The sequence below is a fragment of the Aythya ferina genome (assembly GCF_964211825.1).
Source record: "Aythya ferina genome assembly, chromosome: 4".
In the NCBI taxonomy this organism is placed as follows: Eukaryota; Metazoa; Chordata; class Aves; order Anseriformes; family Anatidae; genus Aythya; species Aythya ferina.
Window position 1 is genome coordinate 47,955,421 of NC_140300.1, and position 20,169 is coordinate 47,975,589.

At 35.3% G+C, this 20,169-nt stretch overlaps 1 long non-coding RNA gene across 1 annotated transcript; it reads left to right on the forward strand.

The window, feature by feature from the left end:
* The first annotated feature begins 607 nt into the window (after window positions 1-607).
* Window positions 608-4,745, forward strand: LOC311436009. The gene is made up of 3 exons (XR_014692535.1): window positions 608-649; window positions 1,350-1,416; window positions 4,163-4,745. It is a non-coding gene; the product is annotated as an uncharacterized lncRNA (long non-coding RNA).
* Window positions 4,746-20,169: the final 15,424 nt, after the last annotated feature.

Below are 20,169 nucleotides of genomic sequence, written 5' to 3' on the forward strand. Positions count from 1 at the left end.
GTCAGTTTCAACAAGAAACTGACAAGACTCAACAGTCACAAGTTCAGGAGAAGGTGCTGAAGCAGCCTATGGGAAAATTGGAACAGGTGCAGAATTCTGATGTAATAAAAAAATAAATATCTTTATGTCTGAGTAAACTATGAACTGTATTATATTATAGGCCTATACTATACAATAGCAACACATATGTAAATCTCAGTTTTTAAATTGATTTTCTGGAATTTTGAATCTGGATTCAATATTTGCATGCACACTCATCCAGTCTTTGTTTCTCTCTCTCTCTCTCTCTCTCTCTCTCTCTCTCTCTCTCTCTCTATATATATATATATATATATATGTATATATATATATATATTTTTTTTTTTTTTGCTAGATATATATATATATATCTAGCAAAAAGCATGAGTTTTCACATAAGGATGTCAAAAATTGTATTCTTAACTTAATTTCAGTCATTTGAAAACAAATCTTAATATTTGATGTTAAGTGCTTGTTTGCCTACCTACAGTTTCAATTTTTGCCATACTTAGACACATGAAAATACTTTGTTTTGAAATTCCAGATACCTTGGTCCACATTGATTTGTCCTGTGTAGATGGAGTGTGAAGAACTTGAAAAGTTCCATGTGAGGAGTCCTCAGGTGTTAATTGTAAGCTGTGTGGTACTCATACCAGGGTAAAGGGGAACTGAAAATAGCACATTTTGGAAAGAAACACAAGGAGAAAGTTGCTTAGAGGAGAGGCAGTCCCTCCTCATCTCCCTCTCTCCCTCCCGACCCCCCCCCCCCCCCACTTTTTTTTTTTTTTTTTTGTCTTGTTGAACTGTATGGGGGTGTCTGGTTCCTCTGTGCATGAATCCCCAGGAATCACAATGCTTATGGCAGTAAAATTTACTGTTGTTCTAACTAACAAGTTACTGCATATCCCTTGCTTTGCTGTATTTGTCACTTATGTCCAGTCACTACTCGCTATGCAGATTTGTCTTAGCACGAATGAGATCTAAAGAAACAAGGAAATAATTCAAGAATCTCCTTGTCCGCATTTGGTATTTAGAAATTTTTTATCCAGTGCCTCCAAAGTTCACTTTTGCTTGATTGACTTCTAAGACCAGATGGTGCAATAGAGCAGCAATAGCACCACAAAATTTATTAAACAAAACAAAACAAATTTAAAAAAAAAAAAAAAAAAGATATTTAAGGGCTGAATGTAGAGCCTTGATTTTATCGAATTACTGAAAGTGCTCTTCAAATGTTGCATGGGCTAAATTGCATTGCTTTATTACTTCAGTGCTTATACAGTATGTAGATTTTACAGATTACAAATTTTAAAATTTGTCTTGTTTTCTGATAGAGGAAAAAAAGTCATCGTCTGATCTACCTTCTAGCAAAGACAAAAATGCAAGGAATGGTCAAGTACGGTATGTATTTGCTTCTAACAAAATATATAGTTAGCTCATCAGAATGTTAAAAAATATATATATTATGGCTGTCAGATTTCATAGAAACATCCACACCTCTGATTTGTGCTATGGCATAGAAAATTGTTTTGAATTATTCTGCTGGAAAAATTAATAACGTATGTCATGACACAGCATGTTATACTGCATAGAGAAATGATTTAAAGAACCATTCTGACGCTCTGCTTAAATAGTTATGCTTCATAATGATCCACTTTTGCCATAGTTTTCTCCTGTGTATTGTTACCTGGAAGAGTTAAATCTTGTTTGCAGTGTTGCTTGTGTTTGTCTCTGTCTCTGCTAACCTGGTTTTCACAAGCTCTGGAAATTGATGCTGTCTCTGGATGATGCACTCCTTTCTATGTGTCTGCTAACTTGTATCTGCATCCACAGTGATACATGAAAACAGCAGCCCTGTTCTGCAGTGCAGAGAGCAGGACTCTATGGTATACTTGAGGGAAACTCTTTACCTTACATCATGTAAGGTTCAGACAAATCTGCTTTTTAAAAACATAGTTCACGTTCCCTCTGGGACTGTGGAGCAAACAGGAATTGGAGTGTTTTATTTGCACAAAGCATCCTGAGTACCTATAGAGGATGAGACAGGAATTTCTTCTTAGTTATTTTGATTTTTATTTTTTTGTCTCTGTATACACCTTTTCTCATAAACTTTGTTATCTCCTGTGTAGCAGAACATTTTCTCATCACAGTATATTATTCTCGAGACATTGGGGGAAAAATTGTATGTTTTCAAGGGAGATATAATTTCTTTAAGGATGGGCATATCTTTTAGTTTCCATTCTTGGCAAAAAAGAAAGAAAACAAACAAGCAACCAAAAAACAAAACCAACCAACCAACCAAAAACAAACAAACAAACAAACAAACCAAACCAAACCAAAAAAGAACAACCAGCCAACCAACCAAAACCAAACAAAAACCACAGTAACGAAACTAGTACTGTGCATAAAATTACTTGCATGTCCAGGTAGGAATATTGAACCGAAGGTTTCTCTACTTCAGAGGAGAATGTCTAGACCAGTTCCTAGCTCCTCCAATTTTTTAGACTCTTAGTCCTTCTGGGACTTTACACAGCATTGTCTCAATGAGCCATAGGAATGTTTGGTTTCCAGATAAAAATATGTCAGAAATTAGGGAAAGTGCACCATCTGAGAATGTTGCATGTTTCACTTTTAGATAGAACCTTCTACCTAGGTTCCTAAGCAACGTTGCCTGTTCAGACACTTGTGTTCTATGTATCAGAGCTTTAAAGAATATGACTTGTATCAAAATCCATGAAGTTGATCTTGGGAGATTTCAGCCTGTTCCCATAGGCCTGACTGTCAAATGAAGGCTTCCTAAAGCCACTGTTTTAGAAATATATTTTATTATCATTGTTCTTTTAAACTGATAGTGCTTAGAAAGATTAAAAGATATGGAGGATTTTTAAAAAGTAATGATGCATGTGCTGTCAGTTCTGTGAAGAAAGGTTGTAAATGCTGAAGATCAAGTTGTACTGGAATCAAGATCTTGCACTAATTTCAAAGCAACAAGCAAACTATCCAAGATGTCTGGGTGTACATAGCCAAAGCACTTGTGTGACAGCGTGATATCATAAAGTCCTTGTGGAAAGTTTGCAAAATATTTTCAGTTATTTTCCATGAAACCAAACTTCTGCTTCAAATCTCTGAAGACCAAAATTTTTATAACACTTGTGGTGTCATTGCTCCTCCATTGCCCTCAGAATCTGTATGGTGCTCAGCTTCATGACTGGCAAGTGCAAAAGAAAGATGCCAAAGGCATTCTTGCTGCTGAAAGAAGAAATTTGTGCTTCCATATTTGAACTGTCAGCTGTGAGCTGCTAGCACGTTATGAAAGAACCATGCATAAGGCTATTGCACATACCCCCTTCAGCTACACTACCTGAACAGATAATGCAAGCATTTAACTGCTCACACAGTCTTCAGGCTACCAAGAAAAGCAACTGTAAGTCCTGCTAGACCAATAACTATATTCATTATAAATCAACATATATAGTGTTAATTTTCAAAAATATCTAAGCCACTAAAAATCAGAATATAACAATAGTGAACAAGTAGCAGTGAGCTGTCACCCATGAGTTAAAAACAATGAAAGGGTGGATTAAAGAGGACGTTAAGAAATAGAGAAAGCAGAAGCACATGTTATTAGAAACCACAAGCTGAAAAAAAAAATCCACAAGAGCAGCTATATCCAACATACAGTTACCCCTATTTTAGCTTCCAAGCTGATTACTGCAATGTTTCCTCCCATGGTCAACAAGAATATATACCAATTTTACACACTATATATGATTCAGCAGCTCTGTTGTTGTGCTTCTTACCCTAAGTTTGTTGTTGTTTGTTTGTTCTTGTATTCCTAGGCAAGTTCTAATAGATCACAGTGATGCTAATCTGAAAGTACTGACTAGGTCCTTACTACAGCTGTTTCTGTGCAGTCACTGACTCAGTCAAAGAGTTCATCCCTGTGATTGCTTTGGTAAAAAATACATTTATTTTCTGTGCACATAGGAAACCCTAATGCTTAGGTTCCTGGGGTCGTTCAGACTGAGTTCCACCAACTCATCATGGAAGGTTAGCTTTGTGCATGAAAGAGTGAATAATAAGCAATGTTTTGGTGATAATTTTGTGGTCCCTGTATGCACAATTTATGTACTTTTTTTTTCTTCAGGTTTGGGCTTTAGTGATCAACAATTCAAATTGAATGAGACTTTGAAGGACTGGATGAGCCTTTAAGAGCTAATCATTGAAATTAAATTAGTATGAGGAGCCTTTAAATCAGCCACATTAGAAGCTTATTTAGACCAACAATGCATACAAACACTTAGAGAAGAACCAAAATGAGTGTCCTTGTATTTCTCCAGTTTGTTTTGTAAACATTCAATTAAGTAGAACACTGTGAACAGGTACAACTTCTACCTTCTTATTTTAATGTAAGGATCACTGAAGATTTGAGCTCTAAGCCAGTATAATCATGTTACCGAAATAACTGAAGCTCCTGGCAAAACTTGAAGGATCAGACTTGTAACCTGGAACTGCAGTAGCTGCACTGTGGATTTCCTAATTCCAGTAAAGAGGTGGAAGCCAGTGCTCAGGGAACATGTCAGAGCGTTAAAACAAACAAACAAAAATCATCACCAAACAATGTTCCAATACTGCAAGATAAAATGATGCTTAGAATATACGCATCCAATGTACTGGGACCCAACAAAACAGGTGGGCAAAATAACTCTATTCAGAATTTTCCAGGCATTTAATCTATGACATTGGTTTTGATGCAATTATACTCGTTCTGTTGTTGTTGTTGTTGTTGTTGTTTTTCCCCCCAGATTTTAATGCTAGATTCTGTATCCAATGTTAGCCCTGCAGCAGAGACAGTGTGGCCCCATAATCTGTCTGTGTCCAGATACGTGTAAATGTTCTTTATACCACTGATTTTTTTGCTGCCAGTACAGATGAGATTTGAGAATTTCGAATTTTTGAGATATTGCTTACATGCTACAGAAATCTGTCAGCTTAGACAGCAATGTGTCATGTCTACTCTTTATTATTCTTAGTAAAAGTCACATAAAGAAAACACAAACTGCCATAGGAAAAAGTTAAACTAACAGACAACCTAAAGTAGCTACAATAATAGAGACAGAGACCTGCCTTTGAGACAAGATGCTCTTCAGTTAAGCATAATGACAAATAACTTCAGGCAAATACATAATAGGAAAGTTAATAGCATCTTGCATTTGAAAGCCTGACTGTGTCTCTTACTAGTAATTTTTATCTTGAGCAGCACAGGATAACTGGAGAATAAGCTAATGGAGAAAGAGAACAGTTGCCACAACAGTTTCCAGGCTTCTCCCTCAGGAAATAAGTCCTGGGAGATGCTTCTCCTATGAACCTCTTCTGGTGGCTTGGTGCTGTCCATGAAGGTTAAATTCTGGAGGCTTTGCTTCTGCCAGCTCTAATGAACAGATTCTGTTGCCTGTCTCCCAGCTAGGGGGTGCCTCCTCCTTTGATTTCCAAATGGGTAGGGATCAGGATTACCAAACACCTATTGAAGAGGTGCTTGAGGAACAGTGATATATCCTGTAAGTGTCAGTGCAGCTTTCAGAACACAAGAGACAGTGATGCACTGGTTGTTTACAACAGTTAACTCAGCAGAGGCATCACAGGACAGTAAACTCCTGAAGATGGTTTGAGCCTGCTTGAAACCATATGCTAACAGTATCAATGCAACACAGGACACTTTCCAGCACTGTTCTTGGTTTCTCAAAAGCTTCAAACCAGAAAGAGGGAACAGGATAAGGAATTAACAAGACTATAAGAGTACATATCAGAGCAAGCTAAGATAGAAGCAAGTGTTTGTACCAAGGGAAAAGATGAGTGATAATTTTTAAAAATTCTCCTGATGGGGTACAGATGCACCCCTTTTCCAACATCACTGAATGCCTTGAGAGGTTTGTTGCCTGTTGGAGGCTTAAATATGGGATGCTGTGGAGACTGCTGAGGTGTGTTGAGGCCTCATGTTACATATTACCCCTTGTTGCTCATGCAAGTGGGCATCAGTGATAATGCTAGGGGTACCCTTGAATGTATCAGGAATGACTAAGAGACATGATGACTAAGGTGCAACTAAGGATGATGGGGGAAGGCTACCATAATCTGAAGCAAAGTGAAACAACAAAATGTCTGGAGGCGGTATGATGGGGCAGTTTCTCACACTCCCCACCTCCCAGTGCACACAGCATGGGTAACAGGAGGAATCAGAATTCATTGTACTGTAGCAGAGCTCTTATTGAGTGGGAATACAGAAATGTGATGGGAAATGCATGTCTGGAACGGTCCATTACATTGATACAACCTCTTTGTGAAAGAGGTTGGGAAGGCTAGGAGGAGGGGTTGCACACTCTGCAAAGAGTGCATTTGCCTTGAAAAGGTTTACAAGCCAGCTGTAAACCTTAGCTTAAGACTAAGGATGAGAACACTGGAAAATATTGGTAACGTAGTAGGTGTCTGCTATCAACCATTTGATCAGGAAACGGCAATAGTTGAAGTGCTCTGTAGACAGCCGGAAGAAGCTTCATGATTGCAGGCCTTGGTATGCATGGGGGACTTTAAACAACCTGGTATCTGCTGGTAAGGCAGTATTTCTAGGATCAGGCAACCTGGATTGTTTTTTGGACATTTCTGGATTGTTTTGATGACAGTTTCTCGTTAGAGCTGATCAACAAGCTTGCTAGAGGAAATTTGCTTTGCTGGACCTGAAACCCGCAAAGAACGAACTACTCAGGGATGTGAAGGTCAAAGATAGCCTTGGCTACAGTGATGATATGCTGTTCCAGTCATGGAGTTTGAACTCGTGACAGTCCAAACAAGACAAGCAGTAGGATTCCAGCCCTGCTCTTCAGGAAAGCCAATTATGGGTAGTTCAGCATTCTGCTTGGCAGATGCTATGGGGGAGAGTCCTGGAGAACAAAGGGATCTAGGATACCTGGCTGATCTTCAGGGACTGCCTCTTTTAGAGAGAAGAGCATTTCTACCTGTGGGAAGCCAAACAAGTGTTCATCCATGCAGGCCTTCTGCTTGGCTCAGGCACAAAAGGGAAATACACAGGAAGTGGAAACAGGAATGAGCTACCATCCTAGGACACCGAAACAGTCAGGAAGCTGGAGACCTCATGTATGGCATCTGAGGAGGAGTTTGTTTCTGGACTTGTTCAGCTTAGAGAAGAGAAGGTTTAAGTGAGCTCTTATTGCTTTTTTAACCATGTAAGGGAATGTTACAAAGAAAATGCAGCCAAACTCTTTGAGGAGCAGAGTGATAGGATGAGAGGTGATGTACACAAGTTAGATTACAGGAAATTCCTATTAGGATATAAAGAAAAGGATTTTCACCATTAAGGTCAGTGATTTCTAGCACAAAAGGCTTAGGCAGGTTCTAGGAACTCCATCCTTGAAATATCTAAAACATGACTGGACATGGCCATGCGTGGTCTGATCCAATTGATTCTGCTTTGAGTGAGGAGTTGATTACCTGATCTCCAAATCTAAACCTAAACTATTCTAAAATGGTAAGATGTTCCAAACTGATTATTGCTAACCTAATGCTTTACATATGTTGAATAACCGTTATTGTTTTGTCTGGCAACAGAATTATTTCTTAGGCCTTAAAACAAATAAAGACAAAATCTTGCCTTACTGTCCTTTTTTGCCACGTCTAACCTGAGAGTCAAAGCTACTTTGGTTTTCACTGTGGTGGCATTAGGATTTTTTTTTTGCAGTGGCTAGGAGAGCATTAGTTGGGCTAGAATTTCTCAGTTGCTACTGAGTATTAGCATTGTCTTTATTTGAAAAGAGATGTCCCCCTTTGAGTTTTACAACACCTGAAGTAGTTGTGCATCTGATATTAATTAACTTGTCAAATACACAAAATTTATACTGCCAGGTGTTATAAAAGTTAGGATGAGTGAACTTAGTTGCTCATTTTATTTCCACTGTTAGGTGGAGAAGTATTAAATAATACATGTATAGAGATGTGTGTTTGTAATTTTTTGGGGTTTGTAATTTTATTGATGGTTCATACAGTAAAGAAAAGTCTCATATACAAAAGACAAAGCATGTTTATAGAAATAGAAAGGTAGTAAGCAATCCTTTCTCATTCCCACTTTTCTGTCCTGTACATGTGGAAGTGAGAGATTGCCAGCATAATGTATTACTCACTGAAAAATCTTTCTAACAAATGCATTTAATAATGAAGTAGTGGGAAGCCCTCTATATTCACATTCATAAATGGGGAGTGTATCAGCAAAGGCATGTTGTTATTAATTTTAGAATAATCTGTACTTATTAGTAAACTAATAGGCCAACTAGAAATTGAAAGGGATTTTTTTTGCACACATATGTTCAGAAAAGCAACATCACCTGTGGAACTATTGGAAGTTTCTTTCATTTCAAAGGCTTATGCTGGGAAAATAAACCAGTCCCAAATAACTGTGTAGTATGGTTTTCCATGAAGGCAATAAATAAACTGAACTTCTACAAAGAATCTTTTCTTGGCAGAACAGTACGTGTTTCTACCTGACTTGTTTATATTAATTTTCTTTACTGGGAATGCCATCCGTTTTTTTGACATGTTTTATGGGTGAGTAAAAATCCTTGATTGCTACTGCATACCCAAAGAAGGGGTTTTGCCACTTTTCACAAAAAAACTCTATCCTCAAAAATGTCAGGGGCCATTTAAATGTCATTGCTTGAAAAAGTACTTTGAAAATGCTCCAAAATGAGCTGTTTTGGAGGTGTCAACTCTTCAAAAACTAATAATAATAATAAAAATGTATCTGTCTAGTCACATTGGAATCACTTTCATACAGGTTTTCATGTATGCATATAAGAAATATATTAGATAAATGCTCAAAGCCATACTGCCCTCACAAGGAAATAGATCTGAACATTTCTCACAGAGCAGAATTCACAGGCTACTTCATAAGTAAGATTAATTGTATTTATTTCAGCTTGGCAGCTTTCTCATGCATAGAAACAGAGGATACAAAAATTGCTGATGATTTTGCTGGTTTTCTTTGCTGAAATTTCTAACATGCTGGAGAAAATTATGAAATCCAAGTTGTTTTACAGTTTTGTTATCTCTGTTTTACACTCATCTCTAGTACTCTGAAGTACTAGATAATGATTCTCTAGCACCTTGTGTGTGTGTGTATATGACATTTTGGAAAATTAACAGGAAAAAAAATGAATTCTTTTTGTATTGTGGCATATATTTATCTCTAATTGGAAGATCCACAGTGATGGGTAGCTGCTGCTTCTAGAAGAATACCCTTAAGTCTTGAGTCTCTTATTTTTATTAATGAATAATGTTTAGTAAGCTAATTTGATGGCTAATTGCACCCTCTGTTTAAAACTAATAATTATATATATATATATATGCACTGAATTCTAAGCCATTATATACATGTATACAGAGCCAGTTACTGGAACTGTTATACCTTATTGAGAGATTTAAGAATTCATTTTCTTTGTCTTTAATATCATGGTTTTATGCTTGCCTTTAATAATCTAAATAGAATGAACTTGACTTCTCTGTAACTCAAATTTTATAATTCTTCAATTTTTCTGGGGGTTTTCTCTGATTTTTCTCCAATTTATTGATGATCTTCCTGAAATGTGAATGTCAGATCTGTATGCAGTACTCCAACAGTGATAACATCAATAGCATATGCAGAGGTAATGAATGCGACCTTTCCTCTAGTACCAGGGCCTACCTGAGAAGAGAGGGAATAAATAATTCCACAACATAGGCTGTCCGTGACACAACCCTGCAATCTCGCTGTATGGTGTGATGTTTTCATGCAGGATGGACAGTTTTGAAGTGGAGAGTACTGCCTAATAAACTAACATCTGAATTTTCAGAAAATCCTCTTCTATGCAGAAACTAGCTTTAATGGACATGGAGAAATGTCCTGCCTACACAAAACTGCACTGAAACTTTCAAGATATCTTGAGCTTTCCCGAAGTTCTCAGGAAACAGTCATTTATCATTGGCAAACTGCAGATCCTAAGAAAACCATGGGCATCCTAGTAGCACAGTGCAGAGATCCTCCAAGCTAGCTAGGGGTAAGTGTTTCAAGATCCCTGCTCTACAGGGATCTTTTGGAATTACATAAAGAGCACTTCCCATGTGTTATAGCACAAGAAAGCTAAGAAAGGTTTTTTTTGTTTGTTTCTCTTCTCTTCTCTTCTCTTCTCTTCTCTTCTCTTCTCTTCTCTTCTCTTCTCTTCTCTTCTCTTCTCTTCTCTTCTCTTCTCTTCTCTTCTCTTCTCTTCTCTTCTCTTCTCTTCTCTTCTCTTCTCTTCTCTTCTCTTCTCTTCTCTTCTCTTCTCTTCTCTTCTCTTCTCTTCTCTTCTCTTCTCTTCTCTTCTCTTCTCTTCTCTTCTCTTCTCTTCTCTTCTCTTCTCTTCTCTTCTCTTCTCTTCTCTTCTCTTCTCTTCTCTTCTCTTCTCTTCTCTTCTCTTCTCTTCTCTTTTCTCTTCTCTTCTCTTCTCTTCTCTTCTCTTCTCTTCTCTTCTCTTCTCTTCTCTTCTCTTCTCTTCTCTCTTCTCTTCTCTTCTCTTCTCTTCTCTTCTCTTCTCTTCTCTTCTCTTCTCTTCTCTTCTCTTCTCTTCTCTTCTCTTCTCTTCTCTTCTCTTCTCTTCTCTTCTCTTCTCTTCTCTTCTCTTCTCTTCTCTTCTCTTCTCTTCTCTTCTCTTCTCTTCTCTTCTCTTCTCTTCTCTTCTCTTCTCTTCTCTTCTCATTATTCTTACCTGCATGTAATCAGATGTAATCAAGTATGTTTATTTCTTGATATCTAACCTGAAAATGAGAGAAAAAGAATGTAGCACAAGGTGTTCTTTTTAAAACAAACAAACAGACTAAACCTATTCACTAAGAAAAATCTTGCATGTCTATTTTTTTTCTGTATTTTACTTGTAAGAAAGATAGCATATCTGTATCAACAGGATTAGAGACAGGATGGCTCCCTAGCTGTAAATTAGTCAATATGTTTTGGCTAGATTCTCAGCTGGTAACAAACTGGAACACATTCATTTTACATCAGGAACAAAGACAGTGTCAATGTGTGATGTATTAATATTCTGTGCAGTTTCTAGCATACTTCTTATCTTGAAGACATTTGGATTTGAACCAAAACTCCTGTATATGCCAGTAAAAGATTTCTTTTAAAAGTAAATGATATGGATCAAACTTCTTGTCAGAGATCACTTAGATTTCTGATTAAAGATCAGCCAGATCCATATCATTTTGTCTCAAGTATTTGTAATAATCCAGATTTATGTTTAGATAGAAAAGATGGTGGTGTTTTACATTATATACTGTTTTCAAGTGTATGAGAATAAATTTAGTTTATAGTTGACGTGGTACATTGCAGTTTTGTGTTTGTGTATGTGAAGCTTCCCCATGACTAAAATATTCTGGTGTGGCAATTTTATGCTTGCAGAAAATAACTCTGAAACATTCCTCTGAAGTAGAAAACATCTTATATTATTAGTTCATACATATATAGTTTTCAATTTTCTAGGCAGGATAAATGAGACTGTTAGTAATTTGAATTGTTCTGTTACAGACAATTTAACATTTTTAGCATTCAGTTCATATTCAGAGTTACTGTAAGCCTGGTCCAATAAACAGTACAGATTGCTTCTTTATGGCTTGTTTGTTGCAGGTTTTATTGATCCTTATACTTGACCTCTAAGCATAACCAGGAACTATATTAAGAAGAAAATTAAGGAGGAGAAATGAAAAATTTTAAAATTGAACAAGCATCAAATCTCTTAATCCATAAGGCTTGAGTGTACACAAATAAATTTGTATGATGGTAAGACTTTGTCTGGATGCAAAATTCGTAAGAGTAGAATGGGGAGAAAGAATTTGGAATCCTTGAAGATAAGAAGGGAATGCTAACTTCTGTCTGCTTCAACAGATGCACTGAATAAAATAATTATTAATATCTTACATGCATCAGCTGCAATCTATGTATAAAAGCTGTTGCAACAGAAGGCATGAGCATGATTACATGCTGGCTTTCCCCTCTACTTCCCCCCTGCCCTGTCCCCACTGTGTTCAGTGGACAAGTTAAACATTAATCTTCAATATTTTATTTTTGTTTTTCAATATGCAAACCTTATCTAAAGTACTGAATAATAGTTAAACCATGTTATGAAGACACAATTTATTACTGATTTATATGATTTTATATGAGGTAAATGTATGATGCTGGCCCCATTTTATCATTGTTATTTGAAGTATGTGTAGCATTAGTTATTTTGTCTGCTAATTCAGGGCACATGATGCGATGTTTGCAGTTCAGAAAATTTTAGAAGCTTGCATGGTACTTAGTTGGACAGAACATTTTGTAAATGCAAATCCTACTGACAGTTTTCACAAGTGAGTACTCAGTGGTTTTGAAATTTATATCTTCAGGTCTTATATGATGCCGCCCAGAAAATGAAGACTTATTAGCTGTGATTTCTAAGAGATTCACTTGAAGTATTTTGTCCAGATTCCTCTAGGAAATTAGTGTCAGAGGGGGATAAAATTTAATACTCCAGGAGAGTGTCAAAATTCTTAAGCCATATGATTGTTCTTTTTTTCCCTGCAGTATCTCATTTGATTTGTCATAATCCTTCTAGCTTCTGAAGGAAATTAAACCAGGATCATTTTCTTCAAAGCAACAATTTGCTATTTGTTGAATAAGTTAACTAAAATATGTGTAATTATGTAATTAACTCTAACAATACTAAAATAAAGAGGAGAGATGAATTAATTTCAATGTACAACCCTAGTTTCAGACATAAGTTTTCTCTGATATTTGCTTTCCATCTATTTTTATCCAATCACCTGGAAAATTTCTGGAGCTGCAGCTGGACTCTATGTTAACACTGCTCACACCATCTTGTACTTAGAGGCTACTATTTTGACAGAAATTTACAGTTCCCCTTCATAAGGCCAGTACTGTCTGCATGTGTAACAGGTATTGTACCAGTAGGCTGTAATGCTGGCCTTTATCATGGTTCAGAAGAGATTTTCATTTTACATGTTTGCAAAGGCCTGTCTTCTCTGCCTACCCTGCAAGAGTGCAGAGTATTGACATGCATCTCTTTGTCTTTCATGTTTCTTGACTGCAGATTGCTTCTTTGTGGACTTATTATTGGACCCATACTGTTTTCTTTCCATGGACAAACTTTAATGATTGCAGTGGAGTTTTAAATGGTTGGTTTTATGATTATTTTATTTTATTTTATTAAAATAAAATATTTTATTTTAGATTGGAGTTATCTCCATGTCTTCTCTATGTGTATAAGCTCAAAAACCCCAGCAGTGCCTTTGAATAATTATAACATACCTAAGGGGAAATGTAAATCTATATATTTCTACCTAAGAAAAGAGATTATTGTGAATTTGCAGTCATTAGAAAAATAAATCTGGTTGTGATTCTACTAGCTGTATTGTATTAAAATAGCATTTGATATCAATTTTCTCCCTGTTTACTTTAGACACTTTTACTTCAATTTCTACCTTTCCTGGTAACAAGGATATTAAGGATGAAAAGACATGATGAACTACAGGAACTACAGACCTGTTTACATTATGTCCACTACTCACAGCATCTGAGTACTTTTCACACACAACTTTAGCAACATTATTACCACATATAGTAATGATAATGATGTGTGTGTGTGTACATATATATATATATAAACAGAAGGGTGAAATGAAGCACTGACCTTGCCTCTAGTTGGTTAAAATCCAGGGATTTTGCAATTCAGCATTACCTACTTTGTTTCCCATGCAAAGTTTATGCTTGTTCCCATTCAATAATAGATAAGACCTGTAACAAGTAAAAGTTGTGGATGTGTGAATGTCTAGACATTATTGCTTCAGTGTGTCAAATAAAGATTCTCAGACACTGATGAGTTTATGATAGAATAACAAATAGGTCATTAATTCTCTTAATAAATTACAGTCTGTCATATTTGTTTCTAAAAGTTAAGCTAGTTTTGGTCTGTCTTTCTGCCTTCTTGACACCATCAATTCTTATGTTGTTGAGCATTTATATGTCACTTTTCATTTTGTTATTCATCTTTGACTTAATATATAATTAAAAAAAAATCATTGATTCACTGACTTATTGATTTGTTCACCGATTAGTTCAAATGCAGTCATTATCCTATCAATCTATTTGCATTTTATATTTCCTTTGTTTCCATTTTATCAGTCTGGATGCTACAGTGTTTTGCTTTCAAAAGCTGTGAAAAGATTAGGAATTGCGAAGTATAAGCATGTTGTGATTTTTAATGAGTTTTATGAGTTCTCATTTAAACATTTAAGATTTTCTCTGTGATAGCTGTATTTGAAGAGATGGCTAATTTTGTATAACTGATTTAGTTAGACAAAACTGACTTTTTTCTTTGTTGTTGTTGTTGTTTTTGTTGTTGTTGTTTTGAAAGTTATCACATCTTTAGATGCCTGAGCACCATCTATGTGAGAAAAAATGCAAATAGGAAAGTACAATAAATGTCTCTGCATAAGTGCCAGATACTTTCTGAGCTTGCAGTACTTGTGTTTCATTTCAGATAAAAAAGGCATTTGAGAAAATCCTCCATCAGACTTGTGCCAGTGAGTGGAAACAGACATATGCTATTATTGCGTATCTAAAAATTCTAGCAGCACAGAATTCTAGCTGTTCTGAATCCTATTTTGCCTGTCCTGTTGTTCCAGCAATATTTTTAAAATCAGGAAATTCTTAGGGAGCTGATATGTTGTTCTTACCCCAATATCAATGAACGTTTATAACATAATATCTTACGTGAAAGAGATAATAATTTTAATATTTTATTTTTCCTTGTTGTAGTAAAGCCATAAACAACCAATAATTATGTGTGCTGGGCTAAACATATCAGCAGTACTTTGATCACACTTTTGTGTCATTTGTCTTCCATCTTCAAATCTATGGTAAAGGATGACATTTTCAGGTGGTTTATTGTGCACATGCAAGTGGGAGAGAATATGTGTTTTTGGCTTTCTGTTCTCTTGTATATATCAATGACTAAAATAGAGTTATTTTTTATTTATAGTGCTTTAAGTAAAAGGACAAACAGTGATGCTGTAATTTATTTAAAAACAATGCATTGTGTCAATGGGTAAATTTCTCTTAATCCAAAGATATGTTTTGCTTTCCATGCCTGGAAAGTTGAAAGCTTTGAAAGGGAAACCAAAATGTTGCTCAAGTGTGGAAGGCAAGGATTTAGATTAAGAAATTTTTGTCCTTGTTAGATGATTTTGGTGCTTTTCAAGGTGTTCCTTGTTCTTTGGTGAGACAGAAATTTAAGAGTTTTATTTGTTTGTTTGTTTTCTTCTTTGTTTTATGTCATTCACCTTGAGCAACTACTTATATAATTAAACAGAACATATCTACTGAAGTCCTCTGGTTGATTACATTTTAGCAACCTCTTTAAGCATGAAAAATAATATTCCATTCTCTTGTTCTGAAATATAGTAAATTATAGATGAATCGGTAAGATAAAATCCCAACAGCTGTCTCTAAAGGGGGAAGGTTTGCAGACCTATGGAATCATTAGGTTATCACTTTGTGTTTCTTTCCCCCCCCCCCCCCCCCCCCCAATTTTTTTTTTTTTGACAGCATGTAGTATACTAAATAGAAACAAGTTCATGTTAAAGAGGTTTGTTAAAGAGTAGTTCAGTTGGAAGGGATTCACATAGATCACTAAGTCCAATAGACTGCTTCAGGGCTAACCAAAAGTTAAAGCCTATTTTTTATATATATATATAAAAATATATAAATATATATATATAAATATATATATATAAATATATATATATATAAATATATATATATATATATATAAAAAAATATATATATATATATGGTCCCATTCACTTTTGAACTCTCAGGGCTGTCCTGGGATTTTAATTGTTGATTGGTGATAGTTGCTATCACCTGGTTGCTTTTTTTTTTTTTCTTTTTTTCTTTTTTTTTTTCTCCTTTTGACTGTGGTTGGTTCAGGCATAAATGTAGCGTTTTCTATTGATTTTTTTTTTTTCTGGTTATTTAGAAATGTTTATTTTATTATCATTCATCTATGAACAATATGTGCAGACTTGGCCAAAATATTGGCAGCAAATTGATTAAAATATTGAAAATAAATTACTTTGTAGAAATTAGATGATACTTAACGTCAGAGGATTTCTTATTACATTTTTGAATTAAATAGTATTCTAGTTAGAGAGCAGTAGAAGGTTTTCACTGAAATACAATAGCAGAGTCACAAACACTCAGCAAGAACTCTTATTTTTGTAATTACTTGTATATATTTTTAAAATTTATTTTATTTTGTGCATTTATCCATAATTTATCCCTGTGAGACTTCCTAGGAAAGTGTTTCCAAGCAGAAGAGTTTTATGTGTGTTTATGTGTGTGTATTGGCATGACTGAGGAGGAAAGGATAGAGGAAAAGAGACAAAAGTGAGAATAGATGAGAGTATCAGTATGTCTAGGGAATGCTAAAGGATCACATATCCATTTTTACACTGTAAATACCATACTAGACATGGTAAATAGATGCTCTATCTGTAAGTTTCAAGGATGGCTCCTTGAAATCCACCATCCTCTGCAACTCTGCCTTGTTTGTAAGCTCCTATCATTTGTTATGGGAGCATAACAAATGACAGTACCATAGGCTGAGAAAATCTGTGAAGCAAACGCTGCTATTATGTGCTCCTGTGAAATTCAGCTTAGTTTGCTCTTACCTGATCAACCGAGAATCCTTTGAAGAAGGAGAAAAGGAAGAATTTGCAGGAAAATAGCAAAATAAATTAGAAAAAAAAAAAAAAATAAAAAGAAAAAAAAAAAGAATCACTAAAAATGAGGAGGAAATCAAGACTGTATAGAAATTTTCTAAAGACAATACATTCTGAGAAGAAAGGGACTTACGGAAGAAACTAAAGTGCCTAGATAGTAGTGGAAAATTCATCTTGCTGATGTTCTGAAGGGGGTAAAGGTTGCTAAAAACAAACAAACAAACAAACACAAAACCAAACAAAAACTCACCCAACTTGATAAAGTATTAACAAAACATACTTGTGTTAAAAGACACTTGTTAAGATTTCTTCTTAATTGCTTTCCAGAATTTTGCATGTCTAAAGAATCATCTTAAAAAACTGTACTTATGAGTTTATATATAAAAATATATTTCTGTTGCTGCTTATTTGGATTAGAAGAGTCTAGACTTTTTAGAATGTCTCAGAATCACGCCATACTTGAAAATACTTTTTGCCAGACCAAAATTTGATAATTTTGGTTATCAAATTTTCCTTAGTCCATTCAGGAGACTATTCCTCTAGATTAAAGCTCTTTCATTAGTGTATTAATTCAATTTTTTTCCTGCACCAAGGTTAGTATTTATATCTTTCTTGTTTCATACTGGCTATGTATCTTCCTCTCCATAAATTATTTGAGCCAACACTATCCAATGGACAGTGGAAGAAGGTCTTCACAAAATAAAAGAAAATGAAATGTGTGTTATGCAGATGTGTGTTGTAAATTCACCATTTTTTTTTTTTTTGAGGAAAATGTCAAATTTTAGGTGACTGTTATGAAGTAGATATCATAGAAGATGCACAATGAGAATAGCTAGGGTTCTTTCATAATTTATTTCAGAGGCCTTGGGGTGAAGCCTACAATGGTACAATCACAAGCAGTATTTTGACTGATATCCTGTTTTCATACAAACTCTTTAAAGTCACATGATGTATCATATAAATTGGAGTTGGCAACTAAGTCTGCCACTTCGATTAAATAGTCAAAATGTCATTATCTAAAAGTTTCATTTCGTGGAAAAAGCCGAATATAGGAAAAAAGAATGGAAGAGATAAATCAAGTCTATATATATATATATTTTTTTTCATTTAATGGCTAGAACTAGTGTCCAACAACTGGCAGTCACTACTGGAGAAAGGAAGTAAATCAAGGAAGATGGTAGAAGCAACTACATTTGCAGTTATTTATAACCTAAGAAAATGGAAAACCCAAGAACTTGGCCAGAAGCTTTGATGTATAAGGTAAGTTTTTAGTGTGATATATCTGAAATAAATGTTTAGCAGCTGAGATCCTAGAATAGAATAGTAGTGGGGAAAAAATATTTACAACTTTTCTGTACCTTTGCTCTTAGTAAACTCTTGTAATATCAAAAATTTTTGTTGCTTATGTTCATAGATTCATAAGTCATTGCTATATCACTGCATGTTCGTATTTTCTATAATAAAACTGGGTAATAAACAAAAAATTTTGATGCCTGCTCTACTAGCTATCAAATATTTCACTTAACTAGAATTTGACAGTTATATGTTTTCTAGTATTTATTAAGTATCAAACATATCCTTACAAACACTTCCATTATTTTTGCTTTTAAAAATAATTTCAGGAGCATTTTTGTATGTGCATGAGACTGTTAATTTTAGAGCACAGTTGTTTAATATTATTAAGTTTCTTAAAAGAATCTTTTGTGCTTCTATGTCACCTAGAGCTTGATAGTCATCTGCTGTGAATTGCCCAGTGGAAAAGGAAGTTTTGTCTACAAAATTGTCTTGCGAAGCCCCTCAGTTTTCTGATTGTACTGTCTATCTACAGGTGAGAATTCTTATTTATATCCATCATAAAATAGAAAAAATATGATTTTGTAAATTCTGAAAGGTTTATAAGCTGAATGTCTGACTCCACTCATTCACTATGAATTCTGAGTGATTCAAAAGGCAGGTAATCTTTCTGTACCGCTTTTCAGTTTTCAGTGTGGTGTTAACTGATATGTAGTACTGCCCATCTAGTATGCACCAGATGCACATTTAAATTTTTTTTTGTATGTTTGCAAGGAAGAAAATACTCATTCTGACTGCCATCCTCCTTGACCAGTTGAGTGCTGTAGAGAGAATTTGAGAACATAATTTACATAAGCAGAATTTTCTAATTGACTTTTATAGGTCTATGTGGCAAGGATAACAGTATGAGACTATTATATAATCATTAATAGTAATATCCTTCAAAAAGGATGGCTATGATATAAGCTGTCTGTGACTTCTCACACTGCCTAAGAGAAGCCAAAAATAATACGTTAAACAGAGTACATCATGTTTCTGTATCCTCAGCAGGCTAGGTAATCTGACAGGGAGGAAATAATCTGCCATTAAACTGAAGGTGCAACAGAGAAATCTTTGAAACCTTTGTAAATACTGTTGACTACCTACACTTAATAATCTTAATGAGCTGTTGAGGTAGGGAGAGATCAACATGTTAGAAAAGTTTAATTAGGAAATAACGCCTTTGATTGTTCTGTTTCATCCTTCAAAATAAAACTGTGAAGAAAGGCATAAAGAGTTTTTGATAGTAAATTTTAATTGGGTATCATAACACGAGAGCAATGACTAGTTTAGACTTGCTAACTTCAATGGAAGATATATTTTGATGTGTTTAGGGCTGTTAGAGCAGAGCATCGTGTTCTACAGACATTCTGTTGGTGTGAGGTACAGCTGAAGAGGAAGAAATGTATGACATCTCAGACGCAGTGCCTCACCATTAGCACTGGAGGTGCCTCTTTTACAGATAGTACCGATGAAGAAAATTGCTTATACTTTCCAGATATGTGGAAAAAGCCTTTATTGCACTGTACGTAGCAAGCATACCTCTGGTAATTTAGTTTAAAATATTACATTTGTGATGATGTTCTGTCCTAGCTAATTTTCCTTGCTAAGAAGCAGGTATTCTGAACTCAGTACTGTGCTATGGCTGGTGCATGCTGCTGAGTAAGATCCATGAAATCTCCACAGGACACTGCAGAGTGCTGTAATCTTTATTCCTGGCCTGAACATCTTGCAGTCTACAGACTGCTTGACCCAGGGAAAGCATACCATTATTGCCATGAGGATACAAAATCACTCTAGTAAAATGCAGCAAGCAAGGAAAGGATGGGGAAAATTCAAGGTGGAAGGGCAAAGATCAAGATATATGTACCTCTTATAGGTGTATTTTAAAAATATTACTGAAGGATGCCAGTCTCACTTATCATTTGTGTTTCAAGCAAATGCCTACTCTCTTCCTGATCCACC